This window comes from Helianthus annuus, chromosome 15 (genome assembly GCF_002127325.2).
Source record: "Helianthus annuus cultivar XRQ/B chromosome 15, HanXRQr2.0-SUNRISE, whole genome shotgun sequence".
In the NCBI taxonomy this organism is placed as follows: domain Eukaryota; kingdom Viridiplantae; phylum Streptophyta; class Magnoliopsida; order Asterales; family Asteraceae; genus Helianthus; species Helianthus annuus.
The window spans coordinates 78157754-78181116 of NC_035447.2; the positions used below are offsets into that span (position 1 = coordinate 78157754).

At 36.1% G+C, this 23363-nt stretch overlaps 1 long non-coding RNA gene across 1 annotated transcript; it reads right to left on the reverse strand.

The window, feature by feature from the left end:
• Nucleotides 1-18064: 18064 nt before the first annotated feature.
• Nucleotides 18065-20608, reverse strand: LOC110891498. The gene is made up of 7 exons (XR_004881107.1): nt 19917-20608; nt 19583-19681; nt 19365-19491; nt 19043-19209; nt 18739-18837; nt 18336-18390; nt 18065-18243 (listed from the first exon to the last, which is right to left on the reverse strand). It is a non-coding gene; the product is annotated as an uncharacterized LOC110891498 (long non-coding RNA).
• Nucleotides 20609-23363: the final 2755 nt, after the last annotated feature.

Here is a 23363-nt window from a genome sequence, read left to right on the forward strand (position 1 = left end):
GCCCGAAAGGCATCACTAGAAACTCGTAGTGACCATAACGAGTCCTGAATGCCGTCTTGTGTACGTCTTCATCTCTAACCTTCAGTTGGTGATAACCTGACCTCAGAGATCTTAGAGAAGTAGCTTGCCCCTTGTAGTTGATCAAACAGATCGTCGATCCTGGGTAATGGATAGCTATTCTTGATAGTGACCTTGTTAAGCTCACGGTAATCGATGCACAGACGCATCGATCCATCCTTCATCTTGACAAATAAGATTGGTGCTCCCCAAGGAGACGAACTAGGTCTAATGAAACCTTTGGCTAGCAATTCATCCAGTTATGTTCTTAATTCCTTCATCTCTGTTAGTGCCAATCTGTAGGGTGCTCTTATAACAGGTGCTGCCCCAGGAATAATGTCAATCCTGAACTCCACTTGCCTATCTGGTGGTAAACCAGGTAGTTCTTCCGGAAAAACTTCAGGGTATTCAGAAATGACAGGGATATCTTCAATCTTGGGTTTCGGCTCATCGATAGTTACTTGTGCCATGTAGATGACACAACCCTTCTTCAAACATCTAGAAGCCTTGAGCATAGTCACTTGCTCAGGCAGTCCATACTGAGTATCTCCCTGAATGGTAAGTGATTCACCCGACGGAGTCTTGATCACCACTTGCTTCTTATTGCATACAATCTGGGCCTTGTTATGAGATAACCAGTCCATACCCAAAACTATGTCGAAACCGGCTAACTTCAAAGGAAGTAGGGATAACGGAAAAAGAGTGGTTCTTAATGGATATGAAACCTCCATCTAATATGGATGAGGCGGTTTCTGAGGTGCCATCTGCTAATTCCACCTCATACTTCACACTTAAGGTTTTAACAGGTAAATTCAGCTATTTGCAAAACTTATTGTCTACGAAAGATTTATCAACCCCTGAATCAAATAGTACTCTTGCATAGACATCATTTATAAGGAAGGTACCTGTGATCACATTGTCGTCCTGCACAGCTTCCTTTGCATCCATCTTGAAGACCCTAGCATTGGTCTTCTTCCCTTCATCAGCCTTCTTTGCATACTTTGGGCAATTTGTCTTGATGTGCCCCTTTTCGTTGCAACTGTAGCACGTTGCGTCTTTCAGCTTCTTGCACTCTAGAGTTTTATGTTCCGAGGATTTGCAAATCCCACAAGGCCTTGTCTGAGATTGGGATCTTGAGTCAAGTCTGCACTTCCCAAAGTGATATTTCTGACAAGTCTTACATTTGGGCTTATCTCCAGATTGATGCCCATCCTTCTTAGAACTAAATCCCTTCCTGTGGTCATTGTTTCCTCGGTGCATCTTATTCGATCGACATGAGTTGTCATCATCATGCTTCCTCTTCTCGGTATCCGTGTTCCTCAGCGATCTCTGCCTGACCGTGTCCAGTGTGAGGGACAAAGATATATCAGCTACTGATCTAAACGTAGCTGGCCGAGAGGCTTTTACACTTGCCTTTATCTCTGGGGCTAAACCCCCGATGAAACGAGTTATTCTTTTGGGTTCCGGGGTCACCAGATAAGGAACCAACCTTGACATTGTGTTAAAGCTCGTGAGGTAAGCTTGGCAACCCAGATTCTTCATAACCAGTGACAGAAAATCCGACTCAATCTTCTCTACCTCATGCTGAGGGCAGTAGTTCTCTCGGATGAGGGCAACAAATTGTTCCCATGACATACTGTACAGTGGAACCTTTCCAGTAGCCTGAATCAACGATCTCCACCAAGCTAAGGCCTCACCCTTGAACGATTGAGACACAAATTTTACTACATCCTTCTCAGCGCACCCGCTGATATCAACCACTGTGTCCATCTCATCCAACCATGTCATGCAGTCTATTGCTCCTTTCTCCCCCGTAAAATCCCGGGGCTTGCATGAAACAAAGTATTTGTAGGAGCAACCCTTATCACGGGGTCCTTGATTCAGCACGACTCTTTGAGACGGGACACTATGATGGTTTGAAGAGTGACGATCGTCATCATCTTTCTTTGGTTCTTCTTTCTTGGAGGGTGGTGGCTTGCTGTGGGCCTCAGAATGAGTCTTCGGCTTAGAATGCGGTGCGGATAGGGTCCTACTCCGAGTACCGCTCGGCTCACTATACTGCCTATCCAAGGCTTTTGTAACAGCATTGTCAATTAATGCTTGGAGTTCCGCACCCGCTATATTAATCCGAGCATCATTCTGATTCTCCTTTGGGTGACTGTTTATTTCATCCGAGTCAGCCATTATATCTTGAACTGCTACATAAGATAATGACAAAAATTTATTTGGGAGTTTATTATGGAATTGCCCTTTTTGGCAATTCATTAACCATGGTAAACATAGACTATATTTGGTTAATTTGCTACCCACATTTATTTAGGATTTTAATATAACTTTTTCCTAATTTATAAACAATATTATTAGTGGCACAAAAGCCTAGTCACATGGACGTTCTAAATTATAAGCCATGATTTCAAAGAATCAAGGCATGAAGGTTTAAACATAGTTCTTTACCTTTTCTTGACAGGGAGTCATAGAATACTACTGTCTCTTGTCTTATATGACAATGAGTATGGCCCGTAGGCACTACATCACTAATGGATGTTTGATAAGTGATCATCTTAATTGATGATTTAACCCGTGATTTATAGATCATTAAGTTAGGGTTTGGAATCCCTTGAAGGATCCTTGTATAAGAATGACGCATGTGATTTTAACGAATCACGTCTGCCAAGAGTGTTAACATGTTTTCAGACGCTAACAAAGATTTGAATCTTTTAATCAGGTCTTACCATCTTGGCCAGGTCTTATAATGACACGAAGGCTAGGTTTTACCGTTAAGATTCTTAATTAATATTTGAATAGGCAGATCTATTTTAAAAGGAATGATTTTTGGATTTATTTATTTCATATATTTATGCATAAAATGACAAAATGAAATTTATAAACTTAGCATTCCAATATATATTAAAAAGGATTACACATTGCCCTAAACGGGATTTTTTTTAATAGACTAATTACTCATACAGAGGTTAACAGAATACAAGTCCACGCGGGGACCAAATACTAAGATAGGTGTCCTCGCAGGGACTGAAAAGGCAAGTCCACGCAGGGACTGAAAGACAAGTCCACGCAGGGACTGAAAGACAAGTCCACATAGGGACCGAAAGACAAGTCCACGCAGGGACTAAATACACAAATAAATGTCCACGCAGGGACTTGATTTAAATAGGGAGTACAATAATACATATAAGGATTAATGATCCCTCTTTTTCCTTCCTTTTAACAAGCTTGCCAGGCCTTTGAGGAATCCACGGTTGTTCTTACGTTCTTCTGAAAAATCTCGCTCCACCCTGTTTAACCGGTTGAGAATTTCTTCTTGCTCCGGCGGGGAAAAACGTGGTGGCTGCGACTGCTGTTGAATCGGAGGTCTAGCAGGTATTTGATACCCATGAGTTGGGTATCCCATTCCCCAGGGAGTTCCATATGGTCCTTCTGGATGAAGGGCGTTGTAGTTGGCCGCTACCAAGTATGGGTCGGCTTCATCGTAATTATAGTTGGTGTGAGTCGGCAGCTCAAACGGGTTATATCTTATGGAACCGGCGTATGTAGGTATCGGGTTATCGTAGCCAAATGGTGGCGGTGGTGGTGCAACTGGTGCAGAATTCGCCTCTTGATTTGGGTTTGAAGGCCCACCCATTTGTGGGTCTTCAGGCAGTGGCGGGTAGTGACTTCCACTTGAGTGACGGGGAGTGCTAAAGTGAAAACCCCTTCCTCACGTGGTTATTCGTGCGCCCGTCCTTCACGTCTCAGAGGTTCTGGAGGTGCTAGTTGTACTGGCGGTGGTGGTGGCGTGACTGCCACGAAACGCGAATCCTCTGAGGGATCTTGCTGCTGCTGCTGTTGTTGCTGGTGAGGCGATGAATGGTGAGAGGGTGTAAAGTACCACTCACACTGGTTGAATCTTGCTTGGTAACTGTCTGGACCCTGATAGGGTGTTCCATGGAAGGATGATCCATCAGAGATCTCGATAGGATGGTTGGGGGTACCTCTTGCAGGCTCGACGGGATCCGTGTCCTCATCCATGTTCATTGCATTGTCTTCTGAGAAGTGGTCCTCTGGTCCTAGAGGGTTAAAACCTACTGGTTCTTGGACAAAGTTTGCCGGGTTGAACCGGCCCTGAAAGACAGGAGTAGGGTCGCCAAAGGAGTGGTGCGAAAGGGATCGCTGGAGAGGTGTATACGAAGGATGTGAGTTATCCGGCTCGTTTTCCGAGTGCGGCCCAAAAGAGTGACGGTAAGAAGGTGTTGAACTGTGTGAGACAGACCGTCTAGCGGGCTCAACAAGGTTCCTCCTGTTTCTCTGAGGTTCGCCACTCATTGTAGTGGAAGGAGATCGCAGGTGAGAAGGCCCGGCCTCGTGATCGTTATGGGTAGTGGTTGGCCCTTTGCCTCTTCCTCCTCTTCTGATTCTCGGTGGCATATTTCCTGATTAAACAATTGAAATAAATAACAACCAATAAAGGACAAACTAAAGCAACAAATTTGGGAACGTCCTAAGTTCTTGTCTAGACTCGATTATGTGCAATTGTGTCATTGAGATTAAACACAAAAAGGCTAGTGTTTAATTCACTTAACGTTGGCTCTGATACCAACCTGTCACACCCCGATATTTCCACGTTTCACCGGTGGGCTCGGTGGGGGTTTATCGTGACGTAGTTGGTAACATTACAGTCAAACAACACAATATTTAAATGCACAGCGGAAGCAAAAGATAGATATATTTCAACCGAATATAATTGTAATATCAAGTATCACAAACAGTTGAAAATAATCCACAGGGGATCAAAATAAATAGGAAACATTGTTCAACAGTTTTGACATCCAAGCTTGTGAGACTTATTGTGGACGCTAGGAGAAAGCTAGCCTAGTTCGCGTAGTACCTGCACTTAACCTTTTTGGAAAAATACGTCAGTTTACACTGGTAAATACATTCAACTGACTCTTTTTAAAAGTTTAATAAAATTGATTTGAATGCACATGGCACAAACTTTTATAACTTGGGATAATTATTTGAATATAATGCTTGTAAACGAATTACATGTTTCTTATGCATTCAGTAGCCCGTACCGTAGTCCGGGTTAAAGATCAATAGACACACCACGTTATTTATTTATTCATTTATGCACTGACGGGTGTACGCCTACACCCCGTGCTCAAGTCGTGGCCATCTCGTAAGATGATGCCAAGGATATCCGGGACATGGTCATTAACCCCCCAAAGGCTTTAAGCAAACAAAACATTTCAAAACAGAGCATATCAATGATTTAACCTCTATTCGATTAAAGATTCAATGCTGGACCAAGCTGTATTTTATATACCGTACCCCAAGCCCGTATAAGGGAAATTAAGTTAAAAGTATTTACCTTTGCAAGTATCAATCACAAATAGCAAGTGCGTGTAGCTTTTACCGGGTCTCCTATTCTGGAACGAAGGTTTATAATAACCTATTAGAATCCTAACGGGTCTTTAATTAAGCCTAAACTTAGACCGGTTAGTTCTTAAAGAAAGATACGGTTCGAACGCGCGATTAAGCGAAAACCGGAATAGAATGTGATTTAGACCCGACAAGTTTGAAGACTTGTATAATATGGGTAATCCAACCACATTCTGGATTTTGAGATAAAAACGACGAGGTTTGACCCGTTTCGGCTAATTTATGCAAACTAGTTACATAAACCGAACCGAACGCGTAAATAGCGTAACGGGTAACCGTAAGAGTCCTATGCAGGTTTCCTAAGTCAATATGCTTTAAAGATGTTGTGATATCAGTAGGATATCTCCCATTATGCCCAAAACGAGTTTAATCCCAATATACGCCCCGTAGAGGTATTTGGGTCATTTTAAAGATTATAAAAGCGATTAATTTAACTCCTGTGATTCGGGTCTGAATAAATCAGTAAAATAACTTAATTTAATTGGGTAAATCAGTTGGTGTTAAGTCCTATGTGACAAAATGGTTACAAACCCAAACTATGCGTTTAATACGCGTATAAAGTCGTTTTAAGCGATTTCCGGGTTATACAGGAAATATGAGTTTTCTGATCAGGTTATAAAGTTCAAAATACTTTTGTTTATTATTTCAAATCAGTATCAATTGGGTTTGTGTCAAAATACTATGTAGAACTCGTTTTATGCCCGAAAAGGGTATAATCAGTATTAATCGGATCAAGGTCATAACCTTAGGTTATGAGCAGGTAAAAAAATAATTAAAAATCTTTAAAAATCCCAAAATATTATATTACATCAGTGTGTAAAAGGTTTGTTGTCGAAATTTGGGTTTAGATAAGCTTTATGCTAAGCGCGCCGTTTAATTAACAAAAGTTTTCTTAATTGCGCTATTTAGCATAACTCCTATTCTAGACCTCTAACTGACATGAAATTTCAGGGACATGTTTATAAATCAGTAGCAAAGATTTTTGTCCTCTCACATCCCCAAAATTCTCGTTTTATAGTCAAAAGGGCATTATGGTCAACTTTTAAGCATTTAACGGAAATGTGCAAACGACTCGGACAAACAACGAACCAGTCACAGAGGGTTATACTATCATGTAACCTGATCCTAAGGAAGTCCTAAGGAAGTCCTAAGGTATTTCTAGACTCTACTAAAACGGGTCAGAACTGAAGTCAAAGCAAAAGTCAAAGTTTTGCGACTTTCGGTTCCGCACCGGGTCAAAACAGAAAATTGTCGGACCAAACAAGCTTAGACCAGTTCTTAGACTTATTACCAAGTCATATGAGTGATAAAATAGATTACACATCTTCTAAATTGTTAATTACATGAAAATTTGCAATTTAAGCTTCTGTTGACTTTTTCTAAGCAACTTTGACCTGACATTTGATCTAGTTAGAGCGGGAATCAGGGGGTGCCCTTTTAAGGGTTTAATGCCCACATAATTACCAACTTATAACTACCTTTGATTTGACTAATCACTGGACCATTAATGATTAATCGTTAAGTCAACCGTTAATTACGACGGTTTGACTTTTATGCTAAAACTAGATAAAAACTCAACTAAGAAAGGTTAAGCATACTTACTGAAGTCCTATGCACGATTTGGGATGCTTGGGGACTGATCTTATGCCCCAGGAAGCTCCAAGAAAGCAGATGGAAGGTGTGATCAAATGTTACAACATGATGGCCCTTTTATAGTGTTCTTGAGGGCTTGTGATCATGGCAACTAAGTCTACCTTTGTTCCCAGATCATTTACAAGTGCCCCTAAGGCCTAGGAACTGTTTAGGGGTCGCCCATGCTGAGAAATAATTGATCTAAGTCGGTTAAAAGGCTTAACAGTGCTGCTGTGCGAGTTTTCTGCATCTGGGTGTCTCAAGTGGCCCGGGTAAGACTCTTGTTAAGGCTTACGCGGCCCGCCTGAATCATTCTGACAGATTTCAAATCTTCTATTACCGACGTGGCCCGCGTAAGCCTTTGTCAAATCCTACGCGGCCCGCCTGAGACCTGCTGTAAGATTTCAAATCTTTTCAATTATTACAGGCTTGGCTCTTGGCTCTTCGAAGGGGTAACTTTGCATTATGAGCCCTTCTTATTTACCTGTAAGGGCCTCGAGACTTTTACCCATCTTGTTAAGTCCTCGGTTACTTTGTTATTACCCGAAAAGTCATAACTTTCAACGTTGACGCTTTTAACCCCTCATGTACGAATTTGATCATAACTTTCTCATTTTATAACGAAACTTTATGAAATTTTTATCGTGCATTCTAGTGAGCATAATTTACCGTTACAAAGCTTCGGGTTCGCTAAAAGGTCACTCAGAGGTATAACTTAAACATGTTGACACATTTAACCCCTGTAGTTTGTAATCTCACACTTTCTTCCACTTTTAGTTCTGTATGATCCATGATTTATTCGTTTGAAGGTATGAGCATCGTGTAGGGTTACTGTAAAGTATATTTATCCCTTGTTGACATTTTAAACCCTTGAATTCACATACTTTCTATGTTTGTCAACTTTAGTCCCTCTATAGTATTCATTATCACGTTCAAGCTTATGACACGTGTCAATACATTATAGGACGTAAATTTTCGAGGTGTTACAAGTTGTTGTAGAGGATCAGTGGATGGAGGTCATCAGTTGTTAGGGCCACTTCCAAGTGGAAAGATTGAATACAAACTTCTGCTTATTCTGGATCCACTGATCTGATCCAGGTTTGGCTTTAATCAACTGTTCCTTTGATAGGGTTCAATCCCAACAGATCGTTTTACCAAAGACTCTTTTCAACATCAACGATTCATTTGTAAAAACCCTTTTACAATGAACACTAAATCCTTTTGCTCGATCCCTTTTTCCAAGGATCAACATTTTCACAAGAACCTCCTAAATTCAAAATTTCTTGTTTGATGAAACGAACTTACTTTTTTCGAAAACCTTTTCCTACACCAATTTTCAAAACACGTGGGCAAGAAGACTTCATGGGGACCAACCATCTTTGGATTTCGTAAACTCTTTTAAAACAAAAGTATCATTTCCATTTATTACAAAATACATTATGCTTAACCAATGATTACTTTATATCCTCTTACAAATACAAACTATATTCTACCCTTCAAATCAAGCTCACCCTAATTTTTGATTCGATAAACTCATGTTTCATTTAAACTATACATGCATATCATTATACACATTTTAGTCGATATCTCGCGATAACATCATTTATATCGTTCGTATTTACATACTCAACCTTTTGAACGCTCTTATACACTTAAATCCGTGATGTCCCAACATACACTATATACGTAATTTTTATTATTCGTACCTACACATATATTCATACGTTTTATGCTCATACATATACACATACTACTTATACGAGCCTATCCGTGACATATATAGCGCTATAGGATTAACGCACCGCCCGTAGACTTGAGGTTATGTCATGAGCATATTGCGTTTCATCATTGGTTTGATATGTTGAACACATGCCGATTTTATTGTTTGTCTTGTATCAAGAGCTTGTCACATGGAATTGTTTGAAACTTATCTTTTTATGCTTCATACGAAAAACTTGTATACTCGCATTTGCTTTTGCATGGAACTTTATTTTAAAACATGTTACAGGTTGAGGATGACGACGCTTTGAACTTGAAGTAGTGATGATGCTTAGATACACATTTAGATGTCTTAAGTTAATGTACTTGTTTGTTGTATTCTTGTATTGAACATATTGTATATCAAGTTGTTGTATTTGATTTTTTTAATCTTTGTAATCGACTTTTAGAAATGAAATGAAATCCATTATTTAATTATTGTCACAAATAGTGTTATGAAGTCTCTTGCAATCTCGTTTTCGTCTCACTCCGATGTTTACGTCATCAGTTGGGGTGTGACATGTTAAAACTGTTAATATCTTACAGTTTATATAAAGAATCGTCAGCAAGACAACAAGAATGCACATAAAAACATCAAGCGATCTTAGGGCTAATCCACTCAAGAATGCACATAAAAAACATACAAAAACATAGAAAGAAAAAAGAAATTGACAATAAATGTATATAAATACCTGGCTTGGTCTGGAAAGAATGTTGTTCATTAAACTCAGAACTAAAACAAATACCCACTAATCAATCAACCTGAAGATTCAAATCAAACACAAACCCAGATTCAAATCTGTAACACTCCAAACCCAAAATCAAAACATCAAAACCCCACCTTTCTTTTCACTCCATTTCATCATATCTCAACAAAATCAACAATCTTTATACCATTTTATCCTCAAATTTACAGTTTCCCCATCTGGGTTTTGTGAAATATCAATAAAAGATCTCAGCGGAATCAATTATGCAGCGGCTTATCCATTGATATAGATGGGCTGACTTATACATAAAGTAGAAATGAAAGAAGAAAGTAGAAATGAAAGGAAACTCAAAATCAAAAATAAAGTTGAAGAATACCAAGTAAAATTGATATTGAACTCAAAAATCCGATTGATGTAGCTAATATAATTCTAAAATTAAACTCCAGTTCCTGATTTAAACCATAAGAAAACTCAAAATCTAAACTAAAATTTAAAATATAAAGTTATTGAATATTGATGAAACACTAGACCGATTCTCCCAAACCCTAGATGTTTAACATCATCTCTCTGCAAAGCATCTCTAGCCACCAATCGAAGGAGATGTATACAGCTGATTCCGATCTTGTCCGATCATCATGAGTATAGGATGAATAAATGATTGGGAAATCGAAAATATTGGAAGAACAATTGAAGATCGAATGCCCATATGAAGCTTCACTGGCCAGGGAATTGTGAAGGGGAAGATAAGAGTTATGAGAATATCCAGAAGCGTGAAGGAGAAGAATGAATATTAGGGTTTAGGAAAAAAGGAAAAAAAGGGACGGAGGTACTGTTGGGCGGGAAAAGGTAAAAAGTGATGCCCTAATCTACTGACACATGGGCAAAATAACTTTCATTTATTATATATAATAGAAGTGTATAACAAAAAATTAATCATGATATATTGTTTTAGTGAATAGTGATGTTAAGAACAAATATACTTTACATCCACTTCTTTAATCTTGAACCAATTTTTTGGAGTGGCATCTCTTAGGAAAATATGCAAATAGCAACTTGTATAATGTTTTTTTCAAATACGGTAGAGATTAACAATAACTTCTTTCTAATTATACTTAATAAGGATAAATAATAATTTCTGAAATCAGCACTTAAAATTACTCAATATTTTTTATGATTTATCTAACAAACAACTTCTTATCTTGTTAACGTAAGATTTTTGAGTCAAATGTAAGCAATGTGTAAGAAGAAAAATCATTGAAATTGATGTAAAGTGTCCACAATAGGCTGAAACACCTTTTTATCTTAGAGTCAAGTCAAGCGTAAGAGATGTGTAAGAAGAAAAATCACTCATTCATTTCGATTTCCACAATATGCTTGTTTTGGATGTTTTATTAAGGAGAGAGAAGATGACGTAAAGGAGAGAGGGAGGATTGACATTCTTTGCAAAAATGCCTAAAAAGGAGTTATGTAAAGACCATCTCTAAGACTATATGGGGTGTGGAGGAGGGTAGTCCTCAGAGGATGCTCCATCATGTAGACGTCCACATAAGCGGGTGTGAGGATAAAGCTGAAGAGAATGGACCTAGGGTGTAGGGATGGGCCTCATATATATATATATATATATATATATATATATATATATATATATATATATATATATATATATATATATATATAGGGTTGGGTTCATTTCAAGACTCTAAATAATTGCAGAACTTTCAAAACTCTTAACAAACAACATTTTTATTTAGTTTTTTTTTTAATTTTAGAGCACTTCTATCATTTTTTTCCATATATTTTTATGATTACATACATGTTAAAAGTAGTTTATCATTTTTTGTTATGTAATTTTATGATTACACATATGTAAACTGGTTTTTTACATATATGTAATTAGTTATTACACATATATACAATTTGATTACTATACATATGTAAACTATTCTTAACATGTATGTAATCATAAAAATACATATGATAAATGATAAAAGTACCCTAAATACAGAAATTTATATATAAAATATATGTTTATTAAGAGTTCTGAAAGTTCTGTAATTATTTAGAGTTCTGAAATGATCCTCAGCCTATATATATATATAGGGCTTGGCTATATAAGAAACTCTATCTTTTTAAGAAAACTATGCAAACCCATTGTCATCCATTGATTAGCTTTCATCTAACTTGATCAATGGCTCTCATCATTTTGGTAAGAATTAGAACTAAAAGAAATCTTATAATACACATTAATGATGCTGGAAGGGCATTTTCGGTAGAAGAAAAACACTTTTTAGCATTGGAAATGACAAAACACACTAGTATCATCATCTCTCTCCTCTTTCTTCTAGTCAAATCTTTCAATACACTATTATCTCCCTCCTCTTTCTTCATCATGTGAAAGAGAAAAGCTTCATGGTCTTCAATGGTGATCCTTCAATGGTGATCTTCATTTGAAGATAATTTCAGCATCATGTGGTCTAAAAAAATCACAAAGACACACGCACGAGTGTGTGTGTGAGAAGAACGATGACAAGATGAATGTTTTTAGAGAGAGAAAGTTTCGATCTTCAAGTTCAGATCTACATCGTGTGAAAGAGAAAATGTTTGAAGATTGTTGTTTTAGAGAGAGAACGATGACAGGATGCAGGTTTTTAGAGAGATGAATTTTTTTGTTTTAGAGAGAGAAACAACAATCTTCATCATGTTCATCTATAACACCAAGAACACACATACAAGTGTGTGAGAGAGAAGAAGTTTGAAGTATGTTGTTTTAGAGAGAGAATAAGACACACGCACGAGTGTGTGTGTGAGAAGAAGGTTTGAATATCTTCTTCATGTTCATCGGACGGTTATAGATCCGGTAAGTGTTCTTGAAATATCATTTCACACTTGATTTTGTGTTGAAATGGTTATGAATATGTTTTTGTGTGCTGAAAGTGTTTTAGAAATGGTTGTTAATATGATTTTGTATTTTAAATAAATCAAAAACTTTAGGATGAGATTTTGAACGAGTTTTTTTGTTGGCTTGGTTGCTTGTTAGGGGCTTTTGATCTTAACAGTAGCTGTTTTTTGTTGGTTTGGGTTGCTTGTTTGGGTTTTTGATCTGAACAGTAAGTGTTTTTTTGTTTGGTTGCTTGATTCACAGAATCAGGCCCATAACATGTGTTAAGCCCCCTGTTAGAATGTTATATAACGTGTGTTGATTTACAGAAACAAACCCATAAAGATATTCAATTGACAAGCTGGATGGATGTAGGCGAAGTTAATGCGTGTTCTAGTAACGGTTAATGTTCATGTATTTTAAATAAATCCAAATATTTAGGATGAGATTTTAAACGGGTTTTTTTGTTGGTTTGGTTGCTTGTTTGGGGCTTTTGATCTTAACAATATTTGTTTTTTTGTTGGGTTGCTTGATTTACAGAGATATACCCATAACATGTGTTAAGCACCTGTTAGAATGATATGTAACGTGTGTTAATTTACAGAAACAGATCCATAAAAGATATTCAATTGACCAGCTGGATGGATGTAGGCGACGTTAATGCGAGGAAATTGAATAAGTCACATCCTTTGGAAAAGAAGTCTTCGTTCATTTATAACATGTGTTAGTGGTTCATGCTGTAACAGAACACCATGATGTAACCCGACTTGTATTCATGTATATGAAAGTGGTTTGCAAAACACCACGATGTGCATATACTGATCGTAACACGTGTACAACTTAATATGGAAAATATTGTTAATATTGTAACACCGTATACCTGGGATAACATTTTGGAATGTATAGCATGTGTTAAGCCTCTGTTATAATCTTTTTGTAACCTGACATGTATTCATGTATAAGCTAGTGGTTTACAAAACACCATGATGTGTATATACTGATCTAACATGTGTTACAATTTGTCTGTTCGGAACATGTAATTGCTTAACATGTGACAAGGGTAAAAATAGTCGACGGGGGCGATGAGTTTAATGGTGAGCTTAGTTAATATCGTAATCTTGTTGTAACCCCACTTGTACAATATCGTAATCTTGTTGTAACCCCACTTGTATATATATGATAACATGTAAGCATCCATTATAACCCGACTTGTATTCATGTATATGAAAGTGGTTTGCAAAACACCATGATGTGCATATACTGATCGTAACACGTGTACAAGTTAATATGGAACATACAAGTAAATATTGTAACACCGTATACCTGGGATAACATGTGTTAAGCCTCTATTATAATCTTGGTTTAACCCAATATGGTGTCATGTATAAGCTAGTGGTTTCCAAAACACCATGATTTGTATATACATACTGTAACACGTGTAACGTGTGTTAAGCCTCTATTATAACGTGTGTTAAGACTTCCAGAATGGAGGCATAAACTACAATAGTAACTTAATAACAACATAGTATACCTGATATAACGTGTGTTAAGCCTCTTTTATAACGTGTGTTAAGACTTCCAGAATGTGTTAAGTCCATACGGTTTTAACATCGTGTACTAGAAAAACAATAAGAGTCTCACATTACATATTACTAGTAAACGAAAATACATAGCACTAAGAAAATGATGTACTGGTAATTTTAGAATATATAGTATGAAACGGGTCATTTGTTTTGCACATTTTGGAATGTATAACATGTGTTAAGCCTCTGTTATAATCTTTTTGTAACCTGACATGTATTCATGTATAAGCTAGTGGTTTACAAAACACCATGATGTGTATATACTGATCTAACATGTGTTACAATTTATCTGTTCGGAACATGTAATTTCTTAACATGTGACAAGGGTGAAAACAGTCGACGGGGGCGATGAGTTTAATGGTGAGCTTAGTTAATATCGTAATCTTGTTGTAACCCCACTTGTATACATATAATAACATGTAAGCATCCATTATAACCCGACTTGTATTCATGTATATGAAAGTGGTTTGCAAAACACCATGATGTGGGTGTGCGTATGCCAGGGAAGTTATAAAAATGTGTTTTCATGTCACACGTAACACGTGTTACGTTGTACATAGGTTTCATGTCACATGTAACACATGCATGTCCGAGAAGTTCAACCTATAACACGTGTTAGTTGTGTTGTGCTGTAACATAAACATGGTCATGATCCTTGAGCATCTGATCCACGTTTGACGAAACCAAATGGTCCCGAGAATTGGATCTTATTTCCTTTGAATCCATCACCATCCTAATAACAAAAAGATAAGATAAACGTTAAGTCGTTAACCAGACATAAATATTAACACATTCATAGCCAGAAGTTCAGACTATAACACGTGTTACATTGGTTGTGCTGTAAGACAAACTTGGCTTAGCTGTGAAACAGGAGTTCAGACTATAACACGTGTTACGTTGGTTGAGTTGTAAGACAAACTTGGCTTTTCGTTTTTAAAAACAGATGTGCCGATTATTAGACGTCAAAAAATTAAAAAATCGGGCATGTGTTAAACACGTCATAATATAATAATTTAAACTATATGGCTATGTCTAATAGGATAAAGTGTAACATGTATTAGGGTATGACGATGTTCAAAATTGCGATTAGATCCACATTGTTTGAGAATTAAGCAAACCAACAAAAAACAATTACTGTTCAGAGATCAAAAGCCCTAAACAAGCAACCAAACCAAACACAAACTTTTTAACACAAAAATAAAAACCTACAAATTACATAAACATTCACCACTTTTTAGAACCATTTTAACAAAAAATCATGTTCCTCTCTAAAACAGCCATTACACAAAAAACTATTAACAACTATTTTAACAAAAACATCAAGTGTGAAAATGATTTTTCAAAATAAAATACTCAAGAGATTGTTGTTTCTCTCTCTAAAGCAGCAACTTTCTCTCTCTAAAACACTAACCGGATCTAGAACCACGCGATGAACACAATGAAGATCTTCCAACTTGCTTATATCTGTGTATTCTTGGTGTTCTTGATGAACATGATGAAGATTGTTGTTTCTCACTCTATAAATCAGCTTTCAACAAGCATGAGCACACCCGAGATGAAGATGACGATGTGAGATGAAGATGAACACACCCGGAATCAGCTTTCAACAAACAGAGATGAAGTTCATGGAGTTTTGAAAATGAGGGAAGCTAAAAGGTAAAGAAATGGAGTTTTGAAAGTACATCTAGATGTGAGGTGGGTAAAGATCGAAGTAAAGACCTTGTTTAGGAAGTTGAATGCTCCATAGTATATTAATGGTGGATCTAGTATTAAAGAACTTGTTTAGGAAGATAAAGATATTTTGAAAAAAAAATTAATTTGAAATACACTAAACGAAATGGAGGATGAAGGATGAGAATGATGTGATGGGTACATTAATGATGGTGTCAAATCATGTTGGTCAATAGATCTTTGGGGTGGGGTAGGCATATGTAAATTTACCATAGTGCCCTCAAAAGCAAAAAAGGAGATGAAGTTGGGTGGGACATGTGGCCAAATGTAGGCCATGTGATGGGTTTTCAAGGTTTTCTAAAAATCTAAGGTTTCTTGTAGAGCATTACCCTATATATATATATACTAGCCATTTACCTGTGCGATGCAGCGGGAGTGGCGATTTACAATAGGATACTCGTTTACCGTTAGTTTATCAGTCGTCTCATGATATAGTAGGAAACCCGTGCGATCCAGCGACGGACGGCGAAAGTTTATAACATGGTACTCGTTTATTAGTTTATCAATCCCTCGTAGTATATTGGATAACATGATATAAAGTTGATCAAGTTGTTTATCACATTCTGCTACATCTCTTAGAGAAGTGTGCATTTAAACCAGACATGAATAAATAATTGCTTATTTTCTAGATATAAGATTTTTGTGGATTTTTCAAAATTTTTAGTTTAAAAAATGTCCTAGTTTTCATCGATTATAATAAGTTTGATACTTGACATTAACACACACTAAAATTTCTGTTATTTTTTTATAAAATTTCTATCATACTCTCATTATTAAAAATTTCCGTTTTTTTATATAACATAGATCTACTACAGATTTTTCTATTTGAAAATGTATGAGTTTGAAACAATCAAATAAACTTTGGCTTCTTTTTTGAATTTCATTTAGCAAGCCTTAAAGCACCAATCGAAGTTATTCATTTGTACAAAGAAAGTTATACAAATTAATTACTAAATTTTCTTTTATAAACGACTTAACATGTGCACATAGCATTAACCAGAATCACACAGCTTTTGGCTCCACTTCGTGCAACCAGCAACCCGTGTTATTCGGCATAACCACATCTATCATCTCCGGATACGATTAGACCATTCATAGTCGATGGGGTGAATAATGCCCCACCCTTGGGCGTTGTCCGCCACATATCGTCCTAGTCAGCAAAGGGGCGTTATTCGCAAAGGGGCATAGTGGTGATAACGCCCAATAATGCCCCGTCAATCATTACACAATTATATAATTAAATAAAACGAAAACCATAAAAAAATCATTCCTTTAACTTGCAGGGTGTGGTATAAAGCCCATAGGGCGTTAAGCCACATCCCCTGGCCTTATCATATACATCCAATGCCATATAACACACCCTACCCTACCCCCATTGATTTTTGCAATCCTCACACCACCGCAGCATGTTTGTGCACTCAAATGACATTTGTTCTTTGTTCCATTGATTTCCATAAAATAGTGTGTTATTCTCAAAACATTATATTCTGTTTTTTTCCAATTAACTTCATTCAAACAAAAATCACCAGCTCTACAATCCCAACACTTTTTTGGGTCATATTAGGTCTGGGCACCCTTCTCAATTTAAACCCCAAAGGTAGTAAAACAATGTCAAGAACAAAGGCATTGCTTACCGAAACAAGACCATAACACAAAAATATCAAGTTTTAGATTGTCATGTCTAATTGAACGGTTCGTGTTTTGATTGCCCAATTTAACTAAACATGTTTACATGTTAACCCATTTAAAATTAGAACAAAAAATAAAAAAAGTATAAGGTCGATATGTTAACCCAATTGTCACAACCCTCAACCCATCAGCTCATTTCGTTTGACTTGTTTAACTCAAAATCTTAAATACACATTACAAGCTTATTGAGTTACCAAGATATTAGTGGGGCCATCTCTAAAATCACACAATGCACCTTCTCTTTCACTTTAAGTCCAGCCATCATCAACACAACCAAATCTAGAACTAATAACAAAAATGAAAAACTGAACAGAGGAAACAACTATTGGAGAATATAGAGGCCACCAAAGGTGGTCTAAACTGGAGATCTCATGAATCTCATTGCATATCCTTGAATCCCAACTGTAGATTCATTTTCAATGCAGTTTGGCTCTGCTCACTTACGTTTCACCTGTCAAATCTAACAAGAACATTTGTAAATTTTAAATTTACTCAAATATAAGACAGAATAGAACATTTGCAAACTCAAAGACCTGTATTTAAATTACTCAAATATAAGACAGAATAGAACATTCGCAAACCCAAAGACCTGTATCATGTGGCCAAACTGCATGACGGCTTCTGCCATATCATGAGAGACTTCCTTTTGCTTCTACATTAAACTTTGTTGTTGGAGTCTTAACCGTGAAGCAAAAGAAACTCTTCTACAAAGTTGAGCGGATGTGGTTATTTTCCAAAGGCGCTCCTGAAAAGTGTGACGTTCCATCGAATTCTGCATAAAATGTACATAATATATTATCTGAATACATGAAAGTTTTATCAAATCCGCTACTTGCTTTAATCTTATAGCATAATCGGACATACCGCCCATGTGAAAAGAAGACTGACTTGTGCCCTTTCCTTTCCCCATATTCACCAACTAACAAAAACAAAACGAAACCTTAAAAATCCATTCATATGACCATAGAATTACGATGAAGTTCAGATTTGCATATCGTGTAAACAAAAACAATGGTTGGAAGACTACTATCATGGTAATTATGAGACAAAAATGGTAAAATTTGGCGACATGACACATTAAGTTCAGGTTCGGGTTCACCATCGTAAACTGTCCATGTCAATCGTGTTGACCCGGTGATAAAACCGATGCATATTTTTTTACTCCCACCATCCCGCGATATAAAAATATGAACTCAAAACATAATTCTTTAATAATGTATACATTATTTTATATCATAAGATTGTAAGTTGAAGGTGAGATCTTTACGGAGAATTGATTTGCCATCATAAGAGAAGGCTCATATGCACCATAATTTTTTGGAATTGCCAAAATTCTGCACGAAACTCTTGGGTTATGCTGCCGTTTCTGCAAGAACACAAAGTAATGAACCCCATCATGCATGGGTAAAAAAGTAATTCTGTATGGGTTGGGTTAGGTTGGAGTGAGCAGAAAAGAATCCATTTAAATTCTTTTATAAGTAACCATTGTATTATACATCATTATATTAATCATCTATAAACATGATTTTGGATTTTGCACGCATTAAAGATACAATTTTGTGACAACTTACCATCATTCACAATGAACTCAACTTCCTCAAATTTTGAAACTAAGCTCCCATCATCAAGCCGACCCTCATACTTGAAAGGTTGTAATGTACCAGTTACTTTTCCCTATAATCTAATTCCTGCAAAAAGGCATCCACTCACCTTTCTTGACGTCACGTACATGAAGAACCTACACGCGATAAGAATTCTCAATAAAGCTATAGCAAGATTAAAGCTTTGCGCAAACACAGATGTCAAATATCAAGTAAAATAGTAGCAATCACAATCGCCTCGATTTAACCATGTTTACAATTTTTACATTGTGAAGAACAAAGTATAGGATACCTGGGGCAAGACTGGCCATGAGACCTGCTGCATTACCAGCGTTCTTTGCTTCAATGAAAATAAATGTGGAGTTGATTATGAGCAAAGTGATAACACCCACAAAAGACTGCCAGTCAGGCGGCTTTCCCTATAACATTTTGAATTCAATCAAGGTTTACAGAGGAGAAAATGGTAATTTCCAGAAAATCATGTATTAAATTAGGATTCTTAGTTTTTACTCCTCAATTTGCAATGGCGATCGAAATAATAGCAGCAGTTTCCATAACCCATGATAATGTGTTCCACATATACCCTAAAAACTTCAAGAATTTGCTCTCCTAAACACAACCACATCATAAGTTCATCAAAATTCAAATAACAACCGAGAACAAACATTAACATAACAACAAAATTCGCCATGAAAACACAGAAAATGACAAGTTTTTAACAAAGTAAAAAATGTTAAAGGTGGCCTAAACCCTAGCTTCGCCGGATAAATGACACAAAGTTAAGGATCAGGACTTAATTGATATTGATTTACTAAGAAAATCGAACATAGGTATAGACTTTTACCTGATTCACCAGACTAGAAAAAATGAAAAGTCGGTTTCACGGCCCGAACCCTAACAGCTGGCATCACCGTTCTCTCTCTCCTCTTGTAGCTCCTCTTTTCTCTCTCTAACTCGAGATATCTCTTTCTATCTCTCTCTCTCTCTTCTGTATTCTGAAGAAAGAAATGGGATGATCAATGATAAACCAACAAAATAGAAATTGAATCATCAGAGAAATTGAAGCATAAGATCACAGATAGTTGAAATCACCTAATAAATCAAAACAAAAACACCTTAAAGAATACCCATAAAGATTAATACCAATAAAAAGTCCAAATCGGCATGATCAATCGATTGTGACATTGTTAGGGCTTGGGAATCCATCTTCAACTACCTTAGGGAAAATCTGTACAAAAAACCCAAAGAAGATCTGTGGTGAAAACCTGTACAAATCAACAAATCTTTAAAATAAATAAAAAAATAAACACCACCGTCTTCACCAAATGCGACGGCTAGGGATCCATCTTCAACTATCTTAGGGAAGGTGTCCAGATCCTCGGGAATAATAGCTTACGGTGAATAGATCCAGATCCAGATCTAAAATCTTAGAGTGAGAGAGAGAGAGAGAACGAAAAGGAAAGGGGCGGTGAGTACAGGTCTGTGTTTTCTCTCTCCCTCTGATTATCTTCACAATGGACAATGTTTTCAAAATGAATGGTCTAGATTATATTCCATGTATAAAAATCAACGGTAGAGATTGTGATCCGTGTGAGGCTTGAGTGAAGTAAGGGTATTACTGGAAAGTGAGGTTACAATTGTGTTGGTTGTGTTTAAAAGACTTGTACATCATGCTTTAAAGGTGTTTTAAGGAAATTTATATGACCTTAAGAAGTCCTTTGGATATGCTTATTAATATAGTATATATATCTATATATATATATATGATCAAGATCATTTCAGAACCAAGAAAATTTACAGAACCTGCAGAACTCTTTACAACCACTCATTTTATTTCATTTAATTTTCTGTGTCTTTTATTAATAAAGGGTAATAAGTAAATTTTAGATATTTCAAATTATCACATGTTTTATATCTACCCTTTTTTCCTCTCATTTTCAAAAGTTAGTCATTGACTCATTTCCTAATTTTTCTCAATTTTACATCAGAAAGCATGTATTTATTACAAATACACATGTTAAAATTTACCATCACATATGTAATTGATGTTCTCGTATGTATAAATATAATTAGTAATGTCATATATGCAATTACGTAGTTACATATATCTAACCAACATATTTGTTATTTACATATACATAAATCTTTTCATTACACATATACTAATTATAATGTATAATGATTAAACTTTGTTTCGTAGATTTATGATGTTAGTAGATTTATAATGTTTTGCTAAAATGTATTACACTTTAATGATTGAAATTTATTTGTAATATTAAATACTTTAAAAAATAAATTTTTGTATTACATATATGAAATTTTTACCAACACATATGAAAGCAGCTGTTTGTTTATTTACGTATATGTGAATCTTCAAATTGGTTATCTATAATGTCTTGCTAAAATAAATTACACTTTAATGATTGAAATTTATTTGTAATATTAAATACTTTAAAAAATAAATTTTAGTATTACATATATGAAAATTTTACCAACACATATGTAAGTAGTTGTTCGTGTATTTAATTACCAGGACATATGTAAGTAGCAAATTTGTGTATTTACGTATATGTGAATCTTCAAACTGGTTATCTATTTGTATATATGTAAACGTTAATTTACATGTGCATGTAAAGCTATTTACATATATGTAATTGTATCCATATAAATAAATTATTGGAAACCAAATTAAAAAAAAAAAACCATCAAATACACATAACCCACGTATAAAATTAAAATATACTTTGTATTTCTATCCATATTCAATATAAAGAAACTTGATAAGAAAATAAAGTAATATACGAATTACCTTTGTAAAATAGCTTCATGTGAAGAAGTGGTGCTAGAAGTGGGTTCGTTTGACTCAACAGAAATCAAACCAAAAAGAAATTTCCTATTAATGTTTGTTTGCCTAGCATTTCCTTTATTCCCAGACTCTTAAGCTTCAAATCGAAAGAATGAACATCAGGTATTTGAACTTTAATTGAAAAAAAAAACGCACCGATCTTTTTAACAGAGAGAAAAGAGAATATCGAGGGATAGTTATGGTTGAGAGACGAAGTTGTTGAGATAATTTAGGAACTTATATTTTGAATTTTACCATAATACCGTTTTAATTTATTAAAATGTCTTTTAAAATTAGATTAAGTACGTGAATGCCATTACTAATATAAATCATTGATCAAATGATCTAAAGGTGTAGAAGAGTTCTGTAAGTTCTCACAATATTATGAGTTCTCAAATGAACTCAACCCTATATATATATATATAGGCCGGTTAACGTATAATAGGGCTTATCGTACATTACGTACGCAATAACCCCAGCCGTCAGATCTTCATCTCCCATGCGATTTCATACCTCCATGCGAACTGTACGAACTTTGCGAAGTCAATCTTCCACATGCGATTTTCTCCATCTACACACCCCATGCCATTTTTCACATTACCCCATGCTAACCATTTTTTCACATGCGATATTCAATCTTCCTCATGCGATTCTACACACCCCATGCCATTTTTCACATTACCCCATGCTAGCCATTTTTTCACATGCGATATTCAATCTTCCACATGCGATTCTACACACCCCATGCCATTTTTCACATTACCCCATGCTGCCATTTTTTCACATGCGATATTCAATCTTCCACATGCGATTCTACACACCCCATGCCATTTTTCACATTACCCATGCTACCATTTTTTCACATGCGATATTCAGTCTTCCACATGCGATTTTGTCCATCTACACATGTGACAACTCGAATTTCCAAGATTTGATTTCATATGTATTACATGGACATATATTGACTAATTGCTTAATTGCACATTTGATTGCCATGAAAGTATATATATGTTTGATTGCTTGATTGTGCATAATTGTTTAATTGTGTACAATGGTTTACCGTGTTGTGAAACTTGTATTGTATGTTAACTAGTTAGGGTGATACATGGCCTAACCTCCGAAGGATGTTCCACCATCGAAGGATGTCGAAACACATCCTTCGATCCGAAAGATCATCCTTCGGATGGATGAAGCTCGAAGCATATCCTTCGACATTGTTCGACTTGTTTTCGGGCCGAGGGATCACGAAACATATCCTTCGATATGTTTCGGCCCAGTTGTTCTGATGGGCTTGGCCCATTACTGTGATACGTATATATAGGAGTGCATGTAAACTGATGGTTATTTTCAAAGAAAAACCCTAGTTTTCAGTTCGTGTGTGACGGCAATTACAAACACCCGGAGATTATTTGCTGAACAATTCCCTTTTTGCTCTCAATTCCGGTT